Source organism: Microtus pennsylvanicus, chromosome 7 (genome assembly GCF_037038515.1).
Source record: "Microtus pennsylvanicus isolate mMicPen1 chromosome 7, mMicPen1.hap1, whole genome shotgun sequence".
NCBI lineage: Eukaryota > Metazoa > Chordata > Mammalia > Rodentia > Cricetidae > Microtus > Microtus pennsylvanicus.
Genome location: NC_134585.1, coordinates 90,045,149 through 90,062,712, shown reverse-complemented (window position 1 = coordinate 90,062,712; position 17,564 = coordinate 90,045,149). Strand labels below are relative to the sequence as shown.

At 38.8% G+C, this 17,564-nt stretch overlaps 1 pseudogene; it reads right to left on the bottom strand.

Annotated features, from left to right (window-relative positions):
• Positions 1 to 14,726: 14,726 nt before the first annotated feature.
• Positions 14,727 to 15,492, bottom strand: LOC142853835 (low molecular weight phosphotyrosine protein phosphatase pseudogene; annotated as a pseudogene).
• Positions 15,493 to 17,564: the final 2,072 nt, after the last annotated feature.

Genomic DNA, 17,564 nt, shown 5'->3' with positions numbered 1-17,564 from the left:
TGTGTGTGTGTGTGTTTGTGTGAGTGAGAGGGAGGGGGGTGCTTGTGCCATGGTGTACATGTGGAGGTCAGAGAACAAATTATAGGATTGGTTCTTTCCTTCCGCCATGTAGTTTCACTCCATGGACAGAGTTCTGATGCCAGGCTTAGCATCATGCTTTGAACAAATGCATATGGAAACTCTCAATAAAAGGGGAAGCATGGCTGCTGTGTTCACAGTATGTCATGTTATGTATTTATCTAAGGGCAGTAAGTGTTGTCCTATGTAAACTTGGATATTGATAACGGTTAAAAATAAATTGAGATATTGAGTCATGCTGGTTTAGCACACTTTATGAAAAACTCAGCCTCGCATTTAGAACGCTAATTATTCTCAACAGGAGAATAATTACTCCTAACTCAACAGGAGCACGTGCTAAAAAGTGCTGCATTGCTAGGTTTTACATAACAATCGTTATTTTTTAAACTAGGAACAGTAAATATACTACAATACAGTTCTATGGGGAAAAGAGAGAAACAACCCCAGCAAACTACTAAATATTCAAACTCTAATTAATATCCATTTGTTATAAGATGGCAATGAATTTTGATTTAGGCAATAAAATTTCACATAATAATTGGCAAAATGTTTTTGCTCTCATTTTCTATAATCAAGGCAAGCCAGTTCTGTCACACAGAAATTATATTAAATTTCTGGGGTTTGTTGAAAGAAATAGAAGAAATATCAATATTTCCTCATTTTAATTAAAAAATGACTGGGTTGGATTTTGTATTCTGTCATTCTTGGATCTCATTATTCATACTCCTCCAAATTATTTTTAATTCCACAGAAATATTTAGAAAGTGCTAATTTTAATTTCAGAGCGCTTGGCAGATAGTTAATTCAGCCCTTGTCTATTACCTAAGTTTTCACACTTAAGAATAACTTCTATGTTGAATCAGAACATAAAATAACTTCAACTGCAAAAAAAAAATACTTTCTAATTGTACCAGTTAGTAAGTGGCTGCTCACTTTATGCCTGAGTTTTGGCAGACTCCAAGTTCATGCTTATTGCAACCCAGAAGAGATGCCCTGGTGGGGGCAGGGAGCACAGGAAGTGTTTTTTTTCCAGGCAGCCCTTGGAAGACATGCTAATGGCAAGCCCAGCTACTGTGACTGTGGATGCTCTGCTGCACAGCGTGAGCCCAGGCTTGCTGACTGGTGTGGCAGCCCACAGTCGCGCACAGGTACTTACAGCCACAGTGACATGGTGCTAAGCATGTTTTAAGACGAGTCCCAATCGAGCAGCATCTTATCCAACCAGAAACAACCCCACAATCCAGCTCTTTTTAAATGATCATCCTTGTATCATAACAGATTAAGGCTGCAGCTACTTTGGATTATGTTTAATCTAACCTTTATCCATTCACATCTTCACCTGAAACTTACAAGGACCAAGAGTCAATTGCCGGGGCATAATTCACAATGACACTGATCTTTCCTTCCACACTCTAATTATCTGGATTAAGAATAACACTTTTGAGTAATTATTTTCACATTGGATAAACATTAAGCTTTCCTGGATTTATCTGAGCTTCTTCCTAACATGAAATAGATCCAAGCGGGCTTAGAGGAACGTAACTGACAGCAGTGACAGCTTAATCAAGGCAACCCTAAACAACTAAAACAACAAGGAAGTGTTTATTTCTCGCTGTTTAGGAAAGTCGAGCTCAGAAAGTTAACAGGTTTGGTGGCACGAAGCCCCACCACCCTCAGTAGCCAATTGCAGAGCTTGGATTTATTTTTTCTTTCTTTATAATCATTCAGTAATCCTCAAATAAAGTTCAGTCTCTGAAGTAGGGGGAACAGCACTGATGACTGTATTGATGCCATTCATTGACTATACTGATACTACTTACAAACACTAGATATTCTGATCTTCCTAATTGGTAATATCACCTAAAGAGAAAGAACGCATTATATTAGAATTGAGGTGTAAGATTATAATTATAGAGAATAAAACACTTGCTTTGTCACTTCTGATCACCATCTTGATCGCTCGGCACGGTCTATCCAAGATTGCACGCAATCCCTAAAATTGCTATCACAAGCAAGCTGAGAAAATCTCCCAAGCTTGTCTTTGAAACCACCCCAGATCCATATACAGTTACTCACTAAAATCACATCACAAAACCCAATTACACTTTGGCTTTGCAGATCCACAGATAACCTCTTAAAGAGCAAACTCCCTCACTGTGTCGACCTCTGACCCCCAGCTCTTTTTCCAATCTGTAGCAGCAGGTCTGCATGTCTCTCAACACATGAGGAGCCAAGACTTTGAAGTCAAAATGACATGTAGGACTTTTGAGTGGTGCCTGGTATTTGAAAATAAGCTTAATATTGCTAATATTTTGTTCTTGGCCCTTGGAAATATATATATATATATATAATATGTAATAAAATATAATATTATATATGTATATATTATGTACAGCTGTGGAACTTACAATTAAACATTTCAATGGAGAAATAGTTGGAATTATTTATTTGCTTTTATCAGAATGGCTAGATTCAGGAAAAATGTATATGTTTAAAAATCTAAGATTTTGATCATTTTAATCAAGTTAAAAAAAATAATGCAAAAAAGGAAAGATTTCAAACAAATCCCAAATAAATATTTACAATGTACAGAAGAATTGAGAGGTGACCCTTAGAGCAGTAACCCTTGCAAGTCCATGATTACATGTCTGTTTATGTGCATACAAAATTAGTCCTTGCACACATGATTCTCTTTAGGACACAGAAAGCTCTCAGTTTCATTCCATCTCCCTCATACATTCTAGAGAAGACATACAGCAGCTGGCGAAGTGATAGCATTTTAACAGAGACGAATGTAAATTCTAAACGTGAAAAACTTGGCCTGCGATGTTGGCTCTTCCTCAAACCTGGAGTCTCGGCATGCTTTTGTTTATCAGCTAACCTATCTATGCCCTTGAGCGTCCTCACCTACCAGCAGCAACAAGTGAGTTCACAGCCCTTGTCTGAACTGCTGTGGCATTCAGAGGTCATTTGCTTTAACCTCCCCAGCCTTCTCTCTGTAGGGTATGTCAGTGACCGTGACCATCGAATGCCCATTGTAAGAGCCATGCAAAAGCATTAAGACAGGTCTAGGGAAGAATGTGGTTAGGAGAATGACTTTGCGTAGTCGAGCAAGGCTTTCAGTAGTGAGACTGGTTGTATTTGGTTGAGTTGTTGGCCAAGAGGGTCCTGTGGAGATCCCCTAACAACCCAGGTAGATGCTAGCACAGAAGGTAGCTCTGTGAAAACCCTCAGTGGGGCCCCAATACAGAGGATAATATCCACACGGTTCATTAAAGCTTGAGAGATCGAGCTGATGCTGCCTGGAGCCTTCAACCCTATGTCCTAATCTCTTTGGCAAGAGAAGGTACTCTGCAAGCTATGGAAAGAGAAAACTGGACCTGAACCCAGACATAAAACCTCTGACTTACAATCTGTCCTGCCTGCCAGATGCTATGGGGCAACATAGCATCTTAGAACTTGTAGAAGCAGACAGCAGTGTTTGGTTTAACATGAGGCCCGTGCCCACGAGAGGAAGTCCATGCCCTACACTGCCTGGATGGCCAGAAACTGGCAACTGGATAGCCCAGAGACATCGGATCAATGACATTTCCAATCATCAGCAGAGATGCTTCCTCCCAGAGCAGATGGGTGTGGGTACAGAGACCCACATCAAGACACTCTACAAAGAGAAAGTCTAAATTGGAGTTCTCTTCCACATTCCTCCCTTTGGAGACTGGAAATCCCATGGAAGAGGGGGAGGAACATTGTAGGAGTCAAAAGGGATGGGAGACATCAGGAGAACATGGCCCACCAAATCAACTAAGCAGGGCGCACATGGGCTCACAGAGACCGAAACAGCAAGCATGGACGTGCATAGGTCTGTACCAGGTCCTCTGTATATGTCATGTCTGTGAGCTTTGCTTTTTGTGGAACTCCTAACAGTGGGAGTGGGTGTATCTCTGGCTCTTTTTCCTGCTCCCGAGACTCTTTTCCTCCTCTTGGGTTGCATCTTTCCCCCTAGATATGAAGGCTTTTGCCTTGTCTTATTGTATCTTGTTTTGGCCTCTTTGGGTGTTGTCTTTTGGGGGACTGCCCTTTTATGAAGAAAAAACAGAGGAGGAGTAGATCTTGAGAAGAAGGGAGTAGGGATGGGAGCAGTTGAGGGAGAGGGAAATTGTAAACAAAATGTATTTATGAGAGAATCTATTTTCTTTGAAAAAGAAAAATGGTTTTAAAAAGAAAGGATTTTGCAGCTGTTCTATCCAGTAGAGTGTCTATATTTGCACATAGAGGTGAACGAGATAAAATTGTTTCACTAACTAAGCAGACACATCTTCAGTAATGGGCTCTATCTCCGAAAGCATGAACAAACACAGCCATCCTCTCTTTACAACCTTGAAGAGTCTAAAACTAATCAGGCAAAGTATCTGAGATGCTATGTCAGCAAGAACAGAGCCGGGATTGCGTGGGCTATGCTCGCTGTAGTGGCCAGCAGCCATGGCAGCCCAGACATCAGTGCATTTATTTTCTACACATGAATGGAGGAGATGGCTTTACTGTGTACTGATGAATCCGGAGTGCGTTTATGATAAACAACTGTGCAAGGAACAGCTTTGGCTAACCTTGGTAGTTTGGTGTAAGTGAGAAGGCTCAGGCTATATATAGTCATCCCTGAAGAAGAAGCTGTGGAAGAGGAATCTGTAGACACTGTCACCATTTGCACTCAGACCAAGAGAAGGCGTTGCCATCCCTCTGAGCCTCACCCTGGGGAGGCTTTGCCTTTCCCATGGGGCTGAGGCACTGGGGTCTTTGACATAGCTGTGCCCCTGTCTACAGCTCACATTCACTTAAGATTTCATGTGCTCTTTACACATTTCTTCTGCCATAAATAGATGCTGACCTCAGTTTCCCCTCCCTCCACTCCTTTCAGCTCTCCACCCACCCTCTCTCCCAGGTCTACTCCCGCACACATGTCAATTGCGTTTTAGGGTTAATTGCCATGGGTATTTATTTATCCATGATGCTGGAGTCGCTGTTTGTTCTATTTAATTGGTAGATACACTGTTCATGCTTTAGCTGCCCCTTTGAAAAATTAACTAGGATTGGTATGCAAAATGAAAAAAGAGGGATCTTTTTTGTTTTTATAAAAATAGAAAAAAGTCCTAAAATAAAACAAAATAAACAAAAAAGGAAAATTAGCTAAATGAATAGCAGTCTAAAAGAGCAAAATAATAATATGAATTAAAGTAAACTACAATTTACTATAACTACTAAGTCCCAAATTATCATTTCTATGGTTTATAGTTATTACAGATTCCCCAGTAGCATTCTATGCCCGGTATATAATGGTGAAAAAATAAAATATTTTTATTAATTTTGCATTTCTAAATATATGTGAAGAGGAAAGAGTAACATGGGGAAACATACACACATAAATTTTTTGAAATATGAAAAACCCCAAGCATATTACCATGTCTGAAAACATTCTGACATTGAAAATATAATATAAACAAAAAAATTTCAAGGAGAAAAAATGAAGTGTTTGGTGGATGAAGGTGTGAAATCTGCATGGTTGACCGTGCTTTGTAAACGTTTACATTATCCTGAGGCGAGTCATATTTGCGGACTTCCTGCACACTGCGTAACTTTACCCAGAGCTGTGGAAGCGTCATTTCTCATACAGATGTTGTGCAAGGGCTGTAAGGCATGTGTTCCTGACAACCCCGACAATCCCTTCTCAACAGTTCTTACAGAGAGGGCAAAGCTACATGACAGCCCCAGATGGTCTGCAAGGAAAATGCAGAAAAAGTTCCATAATTGATTTGCTGTTTGCTGAGATACCCTATATGTTCAGCTTCAACTTTTACCTAATCCATCCATTCCACCTTTGTTATGTTTTGCCCTTTTAAAAAAAAGGAAATCCCAACAGGGGTTGAGTTTATATGCTTAGTTATAAAAAAAAAAGACCCAGAAACTTGGGTGAGGTAACAGTCCCTCTAGAACTTTGCTCTGTTGTTCCACTGGGAAGGCTATTGACATCCATGCATAGTCAGTCTCTAGAAGGCTCCGCCAAGATGCTTCATTGTGGTCCTTGTTCTTTTTTTGAAGTAACCTTCAATGTATTCTCTGCATGGCTACCATGAGTGGTCTAAAACCGAATTGCCATAGTGGGAGGTGTAGGAACAATGGTATCAGTAGATGCTGTGAGAGGGGGAACTCAATGCTGTGCCACTTATTACAGTGAAGTTTCCTTTTGTTTTGTGTCACACGATCTCTTTTGACTGGCTTCTCTCTGGCTGCTGTGCTGGTTTTGGAGGCAAAGGCTCAGGACTCTGGCAAAGGGCTTTGCCTTTTTCTTGTATTAATAGTATTCAATCAATACCATGAGGATCTGCTGGAACCCAAGGATACTGAGATAGAGCAAACACCTACGTTGACTTAAAGCTCCCAGACTCACGTGTGGAAGCTTGATGATGGATGTAAGCTCATTGTGTTGGTTCTCTAGAGAGAGAAGAGACAATGTGAGTGCAAGTGCTCGGAGCTGGTGGACTTTTAGTTATTCATTCTCTGTAAACCTGGTTTGCACTAGGCACTCTGTACAGGCACTCTTATGTTATCCAACACATAGCACTGTGCAACTAAAGCATCAGGAAAGTAAAATGAGGTGTAAACCCTCAATGGGCTTTCTATTCAACTCTACTAATCTCTTTTTATTCTACTCTTTAGTTGAAACTATCACAATGAAGATCATATTTGGATGAAAAAACGTTTCCATGTGCTAAGGCTTGAGATAGTTTCAGCTATTGCTGATTCATTGTCAAATACATTGGAGCATCATCTTCTGAATATTCAGTAGAGGCCTCTGTATTAAAGGAATGGACTAAAGAAATACTTCTGGAAGGTGGTAAAAACTTAAGGAAGTTAGTCCTATGGAAGATCTTTAAGTCATTGGGGCAAAGCCTCCAATGTGATAGTGTATACCATTGTCTTCTAATTTTTCAATATAATTGCTTTACAGTTGTAACGGTTCTTGCTTAGCCACAGACTCCCATCACAGAATACACATTACCACAGGATAAAAACCACAAGGCTAGGCAATCATGGACTTCCTTCTTGTGATATAACATAATTATTTGTTCTTTCACAAAAATAACTTTTTTCTTCTTTATTTCTGCTTTCTGATAATTTTGTAAACATTTAGATTTATATCAATAGAAACTCCAAACCAAACCACAATTACAGAGATTCACCCAAGAGTCTTGATTTCTGTGACTTCAGTCTCTTGGTTTGCCATAGTGGACACCTTAACTAGGGAGGGATATCTACAAAGACTCAAAAACCAGGATGGACCTTTGGACCCAAAAAGTTGATCCACTTTCATTGATCCACAAATTAAGCTAGTTCATTTGAAGAAGTAGGGTGCAAAACCAATACCCTTTTACTTCCTATTCCACTAAGAATTTCTAAATGGACTAGCTAAAATTTGGTTCCGAAATTTAGGAACCAAAGAAGACAACTAATCTGAAAACGCTACAGAATCCATTAACTGCTTACTAGTTCAAGCGGGAGAAACAGCAAGTTCAAAGACACACCAGTTGAAATTTAGAATCCATTAACTGCTTACTAGTTCAAGCGGGAGAAACAGCAAGTTCAAAGACACACCAGTTGAAATTTCCCAGCAAGAGCATCAAAAGCATAGATGATTTTTGGTAAAAGATTTTTTTTTTGGTATTCAAACAATGTGATGTGTTGTTTATTATTGACTTCACTAATAATGTGAATTACATTAAATTATTTGTGAATATATGGACCCCACTTGGTCATATTTTATTTCCCTTTAACATATTGGTAAATATAAAGGACTTTATACCTGTGTCCATGAAATGTATCAACCCGTTAGTTTTGTATCTGGTACATATATGGTTTGAGTATTAGAAAGTATTTGTCTCACAAAATGAGTTGAGCAGTGTTCACTCTCCTTATATTCCCTGGAATTGTGAAGAACTGGCAACTAAACTTCATAGAATTTGTCAAACAATGAGCAAGAGATTGTTGATGTATCATTCTGGAGAAAAGAAGATCCAGAGCTTGAGGTAACATCACACAACAAAGTTTTAGCTGTGTTAGCCCATGGTATTCAGAAAATGAGAGGGCAAGAGAACAATAAGGAAAGCTACACCACCATGCCTCTATACTCAGCACTACTTAATATAATCATAATCATCGCATAAACATCATTCATCAGGTCCCACCTCTCTGTACCATTATAATTGGTACACTTGGTGTAGTCTATATTAGAACCACAACAACACTAAATTATACAGTATACTATAGATCTGTATGGGCTGTTGTTTTACTCTCCTTTATTTACAAATATATGTATTTTTTAAATTTGTTTTGAGACTTCATGACTCATACAAGTCAGGTCCTGTATGAAGTTTAGGACTGTATGCCATAATTTCCAAATAGATGTTCATTTTCTGATTACCTATTATTAACCTCTAGTACAGTTCTATTGTTTGAAATTTTGCTGAATGGTTTCTGTTCTTTTCTGTGTAAATGTACTCTCCATCATTAAGAAGCTGATCTTTTGTGAATGGCCATATGTACTCAAAACCAAAATATATCATATATATTCTTTCTTTGGGGTATTTGGCTAATAACAATTAAGTAAATTTAATTGATGATATACATATAGCATCGTGTGTATTGTTGCAGCTTTTTTGTCAAGAGGATCTAGCCTTGATCATAAGAAGAGTATTTAAGTTTCCAGTTGTAGCAATTTCTGACTTTCTTTCTTCTGGAAATTTGCTACAAACGTTGATATTGTGTAGCATGCTTTGGTATGTATAGACAGGTTTAGAAATGTGTGTATTTTTGAATATAAAATACATATTTTGATGTGCAACGTCCCTCTTAAATCTAATTTTATTTTTCTAAAGTCTGTTGTGTCTTAAAGTTTATAACTGTTCAGCCTTTGTAATTTTGAGGGTTTTTCAATTTAATTTTGAGAATTTCATAGGGAAGTACTTTATTTTCATCACTCACCTCCCCCTCTTCTTTCTCCAGCTCTCACATCCTGCACACTTTTTAAGTGGCTGACCTCTTGGGATAAGCTAATCTTTAGGGCTCTGGCTCTCAACCTTCCTAATGCTGCTGTAGCATTATTCCATTGCTACTTCATAACTATAATCTTGCTACTGTGATGAATGATAATGTAAATATCCAATCTGTGGCCCACTAAGGGGTTGTGACTCACAGTTTGAGGACCATTGCTCTAAGGTTTTAATTCCTGGGAAAGACTGACTCTTAGGAATTATCAGTTGCCCATAGCCCTTGGAGAGCTAAAACGTTTTGAGAATTCCCCATCCACATTAGATTGCCAATTCGTGTTTTAGATGGCTCAGTGGTTTAGAGCATTGATTGCTCTTCCAGAGGACCCAGTTCAGTTACCACATGTCAGCTTACAACTGTAATTTTAGTTCCAAGTGATCTGCTATGTTTACCCAGACATACATGGAGGCAAAACAGCAATGTGCATAAAATAAAATTAAATAAATCTTTTAAAATGTTAATGTTTATTTTTGAGATTATATTTTATTTTTTTTTAACATTTTTTTATTGATAAAAGAAGAATAAAGAAAAAAAACAAATTTCCACCTCCTCCCAGCCTCCCCTTTCCCTCCCCCTCCTCCCACTCTTCTCCCTCTCCTCCCACTCTTCTCCCCCTCCTCCCACCCCTCTCCCCTTCCCCCCACTCCTCTCCCCCTCTCTCTCCAGTCCAAAGAGCAGTCAGGGTTCCCTGCCCTGTGGTAAGTCCTAGGTCCTCCCCCCTCCGTCCATATCTAGGAAGGTGAACATCCAGACTGGCTAGGCTCCCACCAAGCCAGCAGATTGCGTAGGATCAAAACTGCGTGCCATTGTCCTTGGCGTCTCATCAGCCCTTAGGATGGGCAGGAGAATTGACCCTAGAGGGGCTCCCAGGAGCCCAAGCTGAGGTCCCCAGTTAGTTCCTTGGGCAGCTGAGGATAGGGAACCTGAAATGACCCCATCCTAGCGCAATACTGACGAATATCTTGCATATCATCTTAGAACTTTCATCTGGCGAGGGATGGAGATAGAGACAGAGACCCACACTGGAGCACTGGACTGAGCTCCCAAGGTCCCAATGAGGAGCAGAAGGAGGGAGAACATGAGCAAAGAAGTCGGGACCACGAGGGGTATATTTTATTTTTACCATGTCTCCCTTCACTTTCCACCCTCCAAGTCCTCTGAGACACCCCTCCTTGCTCTTCAACACATGGCCTCTTTTTTTTATCAATTGTTATTGCATGTACATATGTAGTTGTATATACATATGTATTTCTAAATACAAGTGTAAGTCCATGTAGTGTTTACATGCATGTGTGTTTTAAGGGCTGACTGTTTTAACCCCAGTAGCCAATTGCTGTGTTTTTCCCTATGGAGACCATCTTTCCTGCTCCCAGATTTACTCAGTTGCCTTTAGTTATTAGTGTAGGGTTGAGGCCTGTGGCTTTCCCCCATCCAATTTGATGTGTTTGTGGGTGTCCTCCTTTTCCAGATCATATTTAGGTGGTCGTGTTGGTGAGACTTTATAGGTGTAGCTTTTGATCTGACTACCATCTGCATTGTTCCTGCTCCTTAGGTGTTGGAGTGTTTTATAGATGTATCCACTAGGAGTGGGCTCCTGAACTCAGCATATTGGTTGGTTGTGATTTTCTATAGGGGTCTCTGTCTATTGCAAAGATAACTTGGAGGTGTCATTTTTAAGCTACCATTTTTAAGCTGAGATTTCCTGAGTTAAGCTTTCCTGTCATATATAAAAGACACTGTACAGTAGTAGGTGTTCTGTCCTGGTCCTTTGGCTCTTAAAATCTTTCTGATCCCTTTCCTGTGGTGCTGCCTGAGTCTTATGGATAGGCATTGTGTTATACATGTACCAATTGTAGTTGCTTATCCCACAGGCTGTTGTCCTCTGCATTTTTACCAACTGTGGCTTTCTCTAATGATCTCTGTATCTGAAAATCCAGATTGGACTAATACTACTCTATTATATTTTTCTCATAAAATTTGCTGAATTTTTATACTTGAATTGGATTTTATATCTATGTTTTTTCTTTTGATTTGGGGATTATGTTTTTGTTCTTCTGTTTCTTTAGACAAGGTCTTGCTCTCTAGCTCTGTTTGAGTCCAAATTCATATTTCTTCCCCCTTCTCTGGAGTGCTTGGATTCCAGGTATACTTCACCATATCAGGTTTTGGTCTTGCTTTGTCATTCATTTTAACAATCTGTCTACTAATTGGTATATCTATACTATTAATGTTTTAAATAATTTTATATGATTAGGTAAATATTTAGCATTTTTTATGATTTTACTTTATTATTATAAACTTGAATACAAAGCATTTAGTCATTTCACATTTACATACAAACCTTTTGTTTTCATTGATGTTCCCTCCCTTACTCTCTTTCCCATTCCCTTCTCTCCACCTGTTGTACCCCCCTCTTTTTCTCTCGCCGGTGGTTCCCTTTCTACCTTCGTTTCAAATGTATTCTGTTACCCCTCCCCCTTTTCCATAGGCCCTCATGTTTTCCTCTTGTAATTTCCTTTCCAGTTTCACAACTTATACCCTGTGCACACAAATATAACACATAAACAATTAAAACATTCGTCTGTATATAAAAGAGATCATGTCACTGAGAGAAACAATTAATAAATGGGGCCTCCTGAAACTGAAAAGCTTTGTAAAGCAAAGAACACAGTCAACAAGATAAAATGACAACCTGCAAAATGGGAAAAGATCTTCACTAACTCCACCTCAGACAGAGGTCTGAACTCCAAAATATACAAAGAACTCAAGAAACTGGTCATCAAAAGAACAAATTATACAATTAAAAAAAATTAGAGTATAGACCTAATCAGAGAACTCTCAACAGAGGAATCTAAAATGGCTGAAAGACACTTAGGGAAATGTTCAACATCTTATGTCATCAGAGAAATGCAAATCAAACAACTCTGTGATTCCATCTTACACCTGTAAGAATGGCCAAAATCAAAAACCACTGATGACAACTTATGCTGAAGAGGTTGTGGGTAAAGGGAAGACTCCTGCATTGTTGGTGGTAGTGCAAACTGGTACAGCCTCTTTGTACATCAGTGTGGCGATTTCTCAGAAAATGAGGAAACAACCTCCCTCAAGACCCAGTAATACCACTTTTGGGTATATATCCAAAGGACACCCAATCTTGCCACAAGGACATGAGCTCAGCTATGTTCATAGCTGCATTTTTTTGTCATAGCCAGACCCTGGAAACAACCTAAATGCCCTTCAACTGAAGAATGGATAAGGGAAATGTGGAACATTTACACAATGGAGTACTAGACAGCAGAAAAAATAATAACATCTCAAATTTTGCAGGAATATGGACAGAGCTAGAAAACATCATTTTGAGTGAGGTAACACAGATACAGAAAGACAATTATCACATGTACTCACTCAAAAGTGGTTTTTAAACATAAAGCAAAGAAAACCAGCCCACAAATCACAATCCCAAAGAACCTCGAAAACAATGAGGACCTCAAGAGAGATATACATAGATTTAATTTACATGGGAATTAGAAAAAGACAAGATCTCCAGAGTAAATTGGGAGCATAGGGACCTTGGGAGAGGGTTGAAGGGGAGGGGAAAAGTAGTAGGGAGGGGAGCAGAGAAAAATGTAGAGCTCAGTAAAAATAAAGAAAAAAAGAGAGAACATGAAGTATTTTTTCTGAGTTTGGGTCACTTAACTTGCTATAATATTTTCCAGAACCATCCTTCCTGTAAATTTTATTTTTTCTTTATGGTTGAATAAAATTCCACTGTGAATATGTACCATATTTTTTTGTATCCATTCATTTCTTGATGGACATATGGTTTGGCTTCATTTCCTAGTTTCTGTAAATACTGCAGCAATAAACATAGATGTGTAAGTATCTCTTTGGCATGGTGAGTTAAGAGTTCTTTGGATATTTGCCCAGAAAATGTATAGCTGGATCATATAGTACCTCTAGTTTTACTCTTGTGAGAAATCTCTATAATGGTTTCCACAGTGACCATACCAGTTTACCTTTCCACCAGCAGTGTCTAAGGGTTCCTCTCTCCCCACGTTAATAAGCATTGTTGTCATTTGTTTTCTTGGGGAAAGCTATTCCAACTGGGCTTACATGGGGTCTCAGAGCAGTTTAAATTTACATGTCTGATATATAAGATACTGAGTAGTTTTACAGTATTTATAGGGCGTTGTGCTTCTCCTAATGTTAACTGACTGTTCATGTCATTAATCTGTTTGCCCACTGGAAAATTTCTGTTTCTGGTGTTTGAGAACCGCAGTTCTGTATGTATTATAGGCAATCGCCTCTGTCTGAAGTATACCTGGTATAGATTTTCTCTTGTGGTGTAGGCTGGCTTTTTATTCTAATAAAGTTTTCTCTGCTGTGAAGTGATATTTTCATGTCATTTGATCCCATTTGAAAATAGTGGGTTCTTTCCTCCAATGCTGGAGTACTCTTCAGAAGGTCCATGTCAGTGCCTATATCTTGACATGATTTCCAATAATACTTTTAGCATCTGAGGTTCTTAAACTAAGGTTTCTGCTGCCTTTGTCAATGACTTTTCTACATCACCAAACATGGTTCTATTTTCATTCTCTTGTATGTGGACATCAATTTGCCAACACCAGCCATTGAATTGACTGTTTTCTTTACTATGAACATTTGTCACAGTTTTGAGAAAAAAAAATAAGTGTTTAGAGCTATATTTTTTTTTATTTTTTCGGTCCTCAATACTCTTTGATTGGTTGATGGATCCAATTTGTTGTTTGTCCATTACCATACTATTTTTGCCATTATGGCCCTGTAGTATAATTTGAGGTCAGATTTTGTTACACCTCCAACAGTCTCTGGTCAGAATTGCTTTGACTATTCAGGTATTTTATATGTCTGTATGAAATTTAAAATTGGTTTTTATGTTCTGTACAGAGCATCATTGGAATTTTGATAGTGAATGCATTAAATCTTCCAACCAGTTTTTTTTTTCTCTACTTCAGATGTATTTGTTAACTTCCCAGTTTACCTCACATTCTTTTCCAATATACAGCCATGAATCTGAGGTCACTGCCCTGCAACGCACTAGAATGACTTATGCTTGCGGGTAACTCTCTACAACGCTGACGAAGGGACACTACAGACATGCCACTATTTAAGCACACACCACCTTTGAATTAAGAGGCAAAGTGGCTCAAACAGGACAACAAAACACTGGACAAAAACCAAGTAAGAATAACACTGCTAATTTCCTACATCTGTTGCTCCCATCGTCAGTGCACAGCCCAGGTCGGCCTGCTGGGAGTTTGTCATCTCTCTCAAATATTAAACGCCTTCAGTGTGTCGGAGTTTAAATCTTCCAGTGTTAAGTGGAAGGCTGATATGGATGGAATTATTGTCACAAGAGTAAGGATAGAGAGGTATAAGGCAAGCGAATGGCACCACTGGGTGCTGGCCATGCACACCCTTTAGTAAGACCAGACCACCCAGGCTGGCTGGGCTCAGAGGCAGACGAGACCTTGTAGGTCATTCTTACTTTATTGGGTTCTAGTTTGTTCCATATTTCCTTGTTCCACTATTTTCTAATTAGGACAAGGTGAGAGGAAAGGTTCAATTAGTCTAAGAATACTTAGCCACACCTCACACTGTCTTACTCTAATATTTTTACCCTTCTGAACATACACCTAATTTCGACCTACACATGTTTTAAAGATAAACAGTAAAGTCAGCTGAAGAGACAGGTGGGACACGGGGCTAAGGACTGGCACCACCCTTGGGCACGGCTCTGGTGACTGAGCTGCTCAATGGTGGTGGCAGAACCACCTAGTGAGTCTTCTCCAGGAAAGCCTTGCAGCACCTGAGGCATTGCTGGTACACCACTTTGAAGTCAGAGTCATTGCCATAATAGGGATCTTCAATAATGAGTTGTTTCTGTAGATCATAGCTCCCAAGTAGCTCAATTTTAGCTTTGCAGTTTTTAACTTGATTACTTTTTCTATCCAAATCTCTCAGATTGCTTTCATCCATACATAGTATATAATCGAATGTGGCAAAGTCTTCTTCTGTAATCTGTCTTGCCTTGTGGGCTGTGCTAATACCATGATTTCTTAGGCAGCTGACAGCTCTTGGGTCTGGGGGCCGGCCCACGTTCCAGTCGGAAACAGTGCTGCTGTCAATGACCCAATTAGCTGAAACATTCTCATCAGTTACCAGTTTCCTGAAAACTGCTTCTGCAATGGGTGAGCGGCAAATGTTACCGAGACACACGAACAACACCGACTTGGACCCAATCTCTGCCATCTTCCCGTGCAGACCCTGGAGCCCAGAGACAGCGTAAGGACGTGGCCCAACCAGTTTTTATAAATTAGCCATTTTCACAATATTAACTCCACCTTTCTAACCGCACAGTTAGGTCCATCACAGCAAGATGACAGTCTTGCATCAACTCTGTCCTAGTTTGCCCTCCACTGCCAAGATAAAATACTGCCCAAAAGCAAATTTGGGAGAGAAGGGTTTCCTTATTTTATATAGTCATATATACAATATATGACTGAGAGAAGTTGGGACATTCAGGGGGCCCAGGCAGGAACCATGGATGAAAGCTGCTTATCAGTTTGCTCAGTTCACCTTCTAAACCAAAGAAACCCAGGTTTCTTCAACATCAATAATTAATCAAGAAAATGCCTCACAGATATGCCCACAGACCAGTCTAATGAAGAAAATCCCTCAGTTGAGGTTTCTTCTTGTCAGATGACTCAAGTTTGTGTAAAGCTGGCAAAACTAAGTATTCACTCTCTCTTTTCATCTCCAAACTTACAAATTTATGTCCCTCTCTTTTGTTGATTTGTCCATCTTTTTATATTCTCAAAGAACTGATTTTTAATTCCATTAAATATTTGTATGCACTTTTCATTTCTATTTCATGGATTTCTGTTTGGTCTTTTAAAACTTAAGTGTATTTATTTTATTTTATGTATTTGAGTACTTTTCCTGCATGTTTGTATGTACAACATGTTTGTACTGTGCTCCTATACATAAAAAGACGCTATTTACTGCTCTGTAACTAGAGTTATGGATGATCTCATGCCACTGTGTAGGTACTGGGGACTGAACACGGCGCTTCTGCAGGAACAGCAAGTGTTCTTTAGAACTGAACCAGTTCCAATTTTTCTCTGCAGTCCCAGCTTTTCTCTTGATCATTAGCCTTCTTTTTCCTCTACTGCTGCTGGCTTTGGTTTGTTTCTAATGCCTTAAAGCCTATCATTGCGTCATTTATTTGATCGCTCTCTATTTTCCAACACAAGAACACAGAGCTCTAAACTTTGATCTTAGGGATACCGCCATCTTATCTTACTAGTTTTGAAATGCTGTGTTTTTATTTTCATTCGGTTCTAGGAACTTTTTGATGGTATTCATTTCAGGAATGTGTTCTTTAATTTCCACTAGTTTCTGTATCTGCTGTTGATTGCTAGCTTTATCATTTTGTGGCCAGATAAAATGCAAGAGGTTATTTCAATTTCCTTGAATCTATTGATGAACTTTTGTATTCTCATATGTGATGTATTTTGGAGAAAGAGCCCATGAAATTCTAAGATAACATTCTAAAGGTTATGTTAGAAAGAAATATGCTGTAGGTATCTGCTAAGTCACGTAATCTATAGTGTCATTTGACTCTAATATTTCTCAGTTTTTGGTCTAGGCAACTTACCTATTTGTCACAATGAGTATCAACATGATGGGTTATTATGGTGTTAAAGTTAATCTATTGCTTTTTATCTAGTAGTATTTGCTTATAAAATTGGAAGCAACTACTTTTGGTATATATCTGGAATTGCAATGCTTTCCTGATCAATTGTTCCCTTAAACAGCACTAAAGGGCATTCTTCTTCTTTTTGGAGTAGTTTCTGTTTGAATACTACTGTGTTTGTTATTAGAAAAAGTGACTTTTACTCTTTCATATAACTTAGAAAATCTTGATCCATCCTTTCAGCCTAAAGTTGTGTCTATCTGTAATCTTAAGATATGTTACTTGTAGGCAGCAAAAAGAGATCGTGTGTGTGTGTGTGTGTGTGTGTGTGTGTGTGTGTGTGTGTAATATTAATGTCTTCTGAGTAGTTTTAGTTTGGGGTCTACTTTTCCCACTATGAAAATTGCTGTGTCAGCTTCTTTGCACCTTCTATTTGCTTAATGGATCCATTTCCAAATTTTGACTCTCAGTTTTTGGATGCTTTTGCCAGTAATGTGTATTTCTTGGAGACACATATAGTTGTATCTTGTTTTTAAATTCTTTTAGTCTGCTTCTTTTAAATATCAAGTTTAGGTTATACATAATATTAATGGGGGAAGGTAGAATATATTTTAAAATCTTACTTCTAAAATTGTATGCATAGATAATGTAT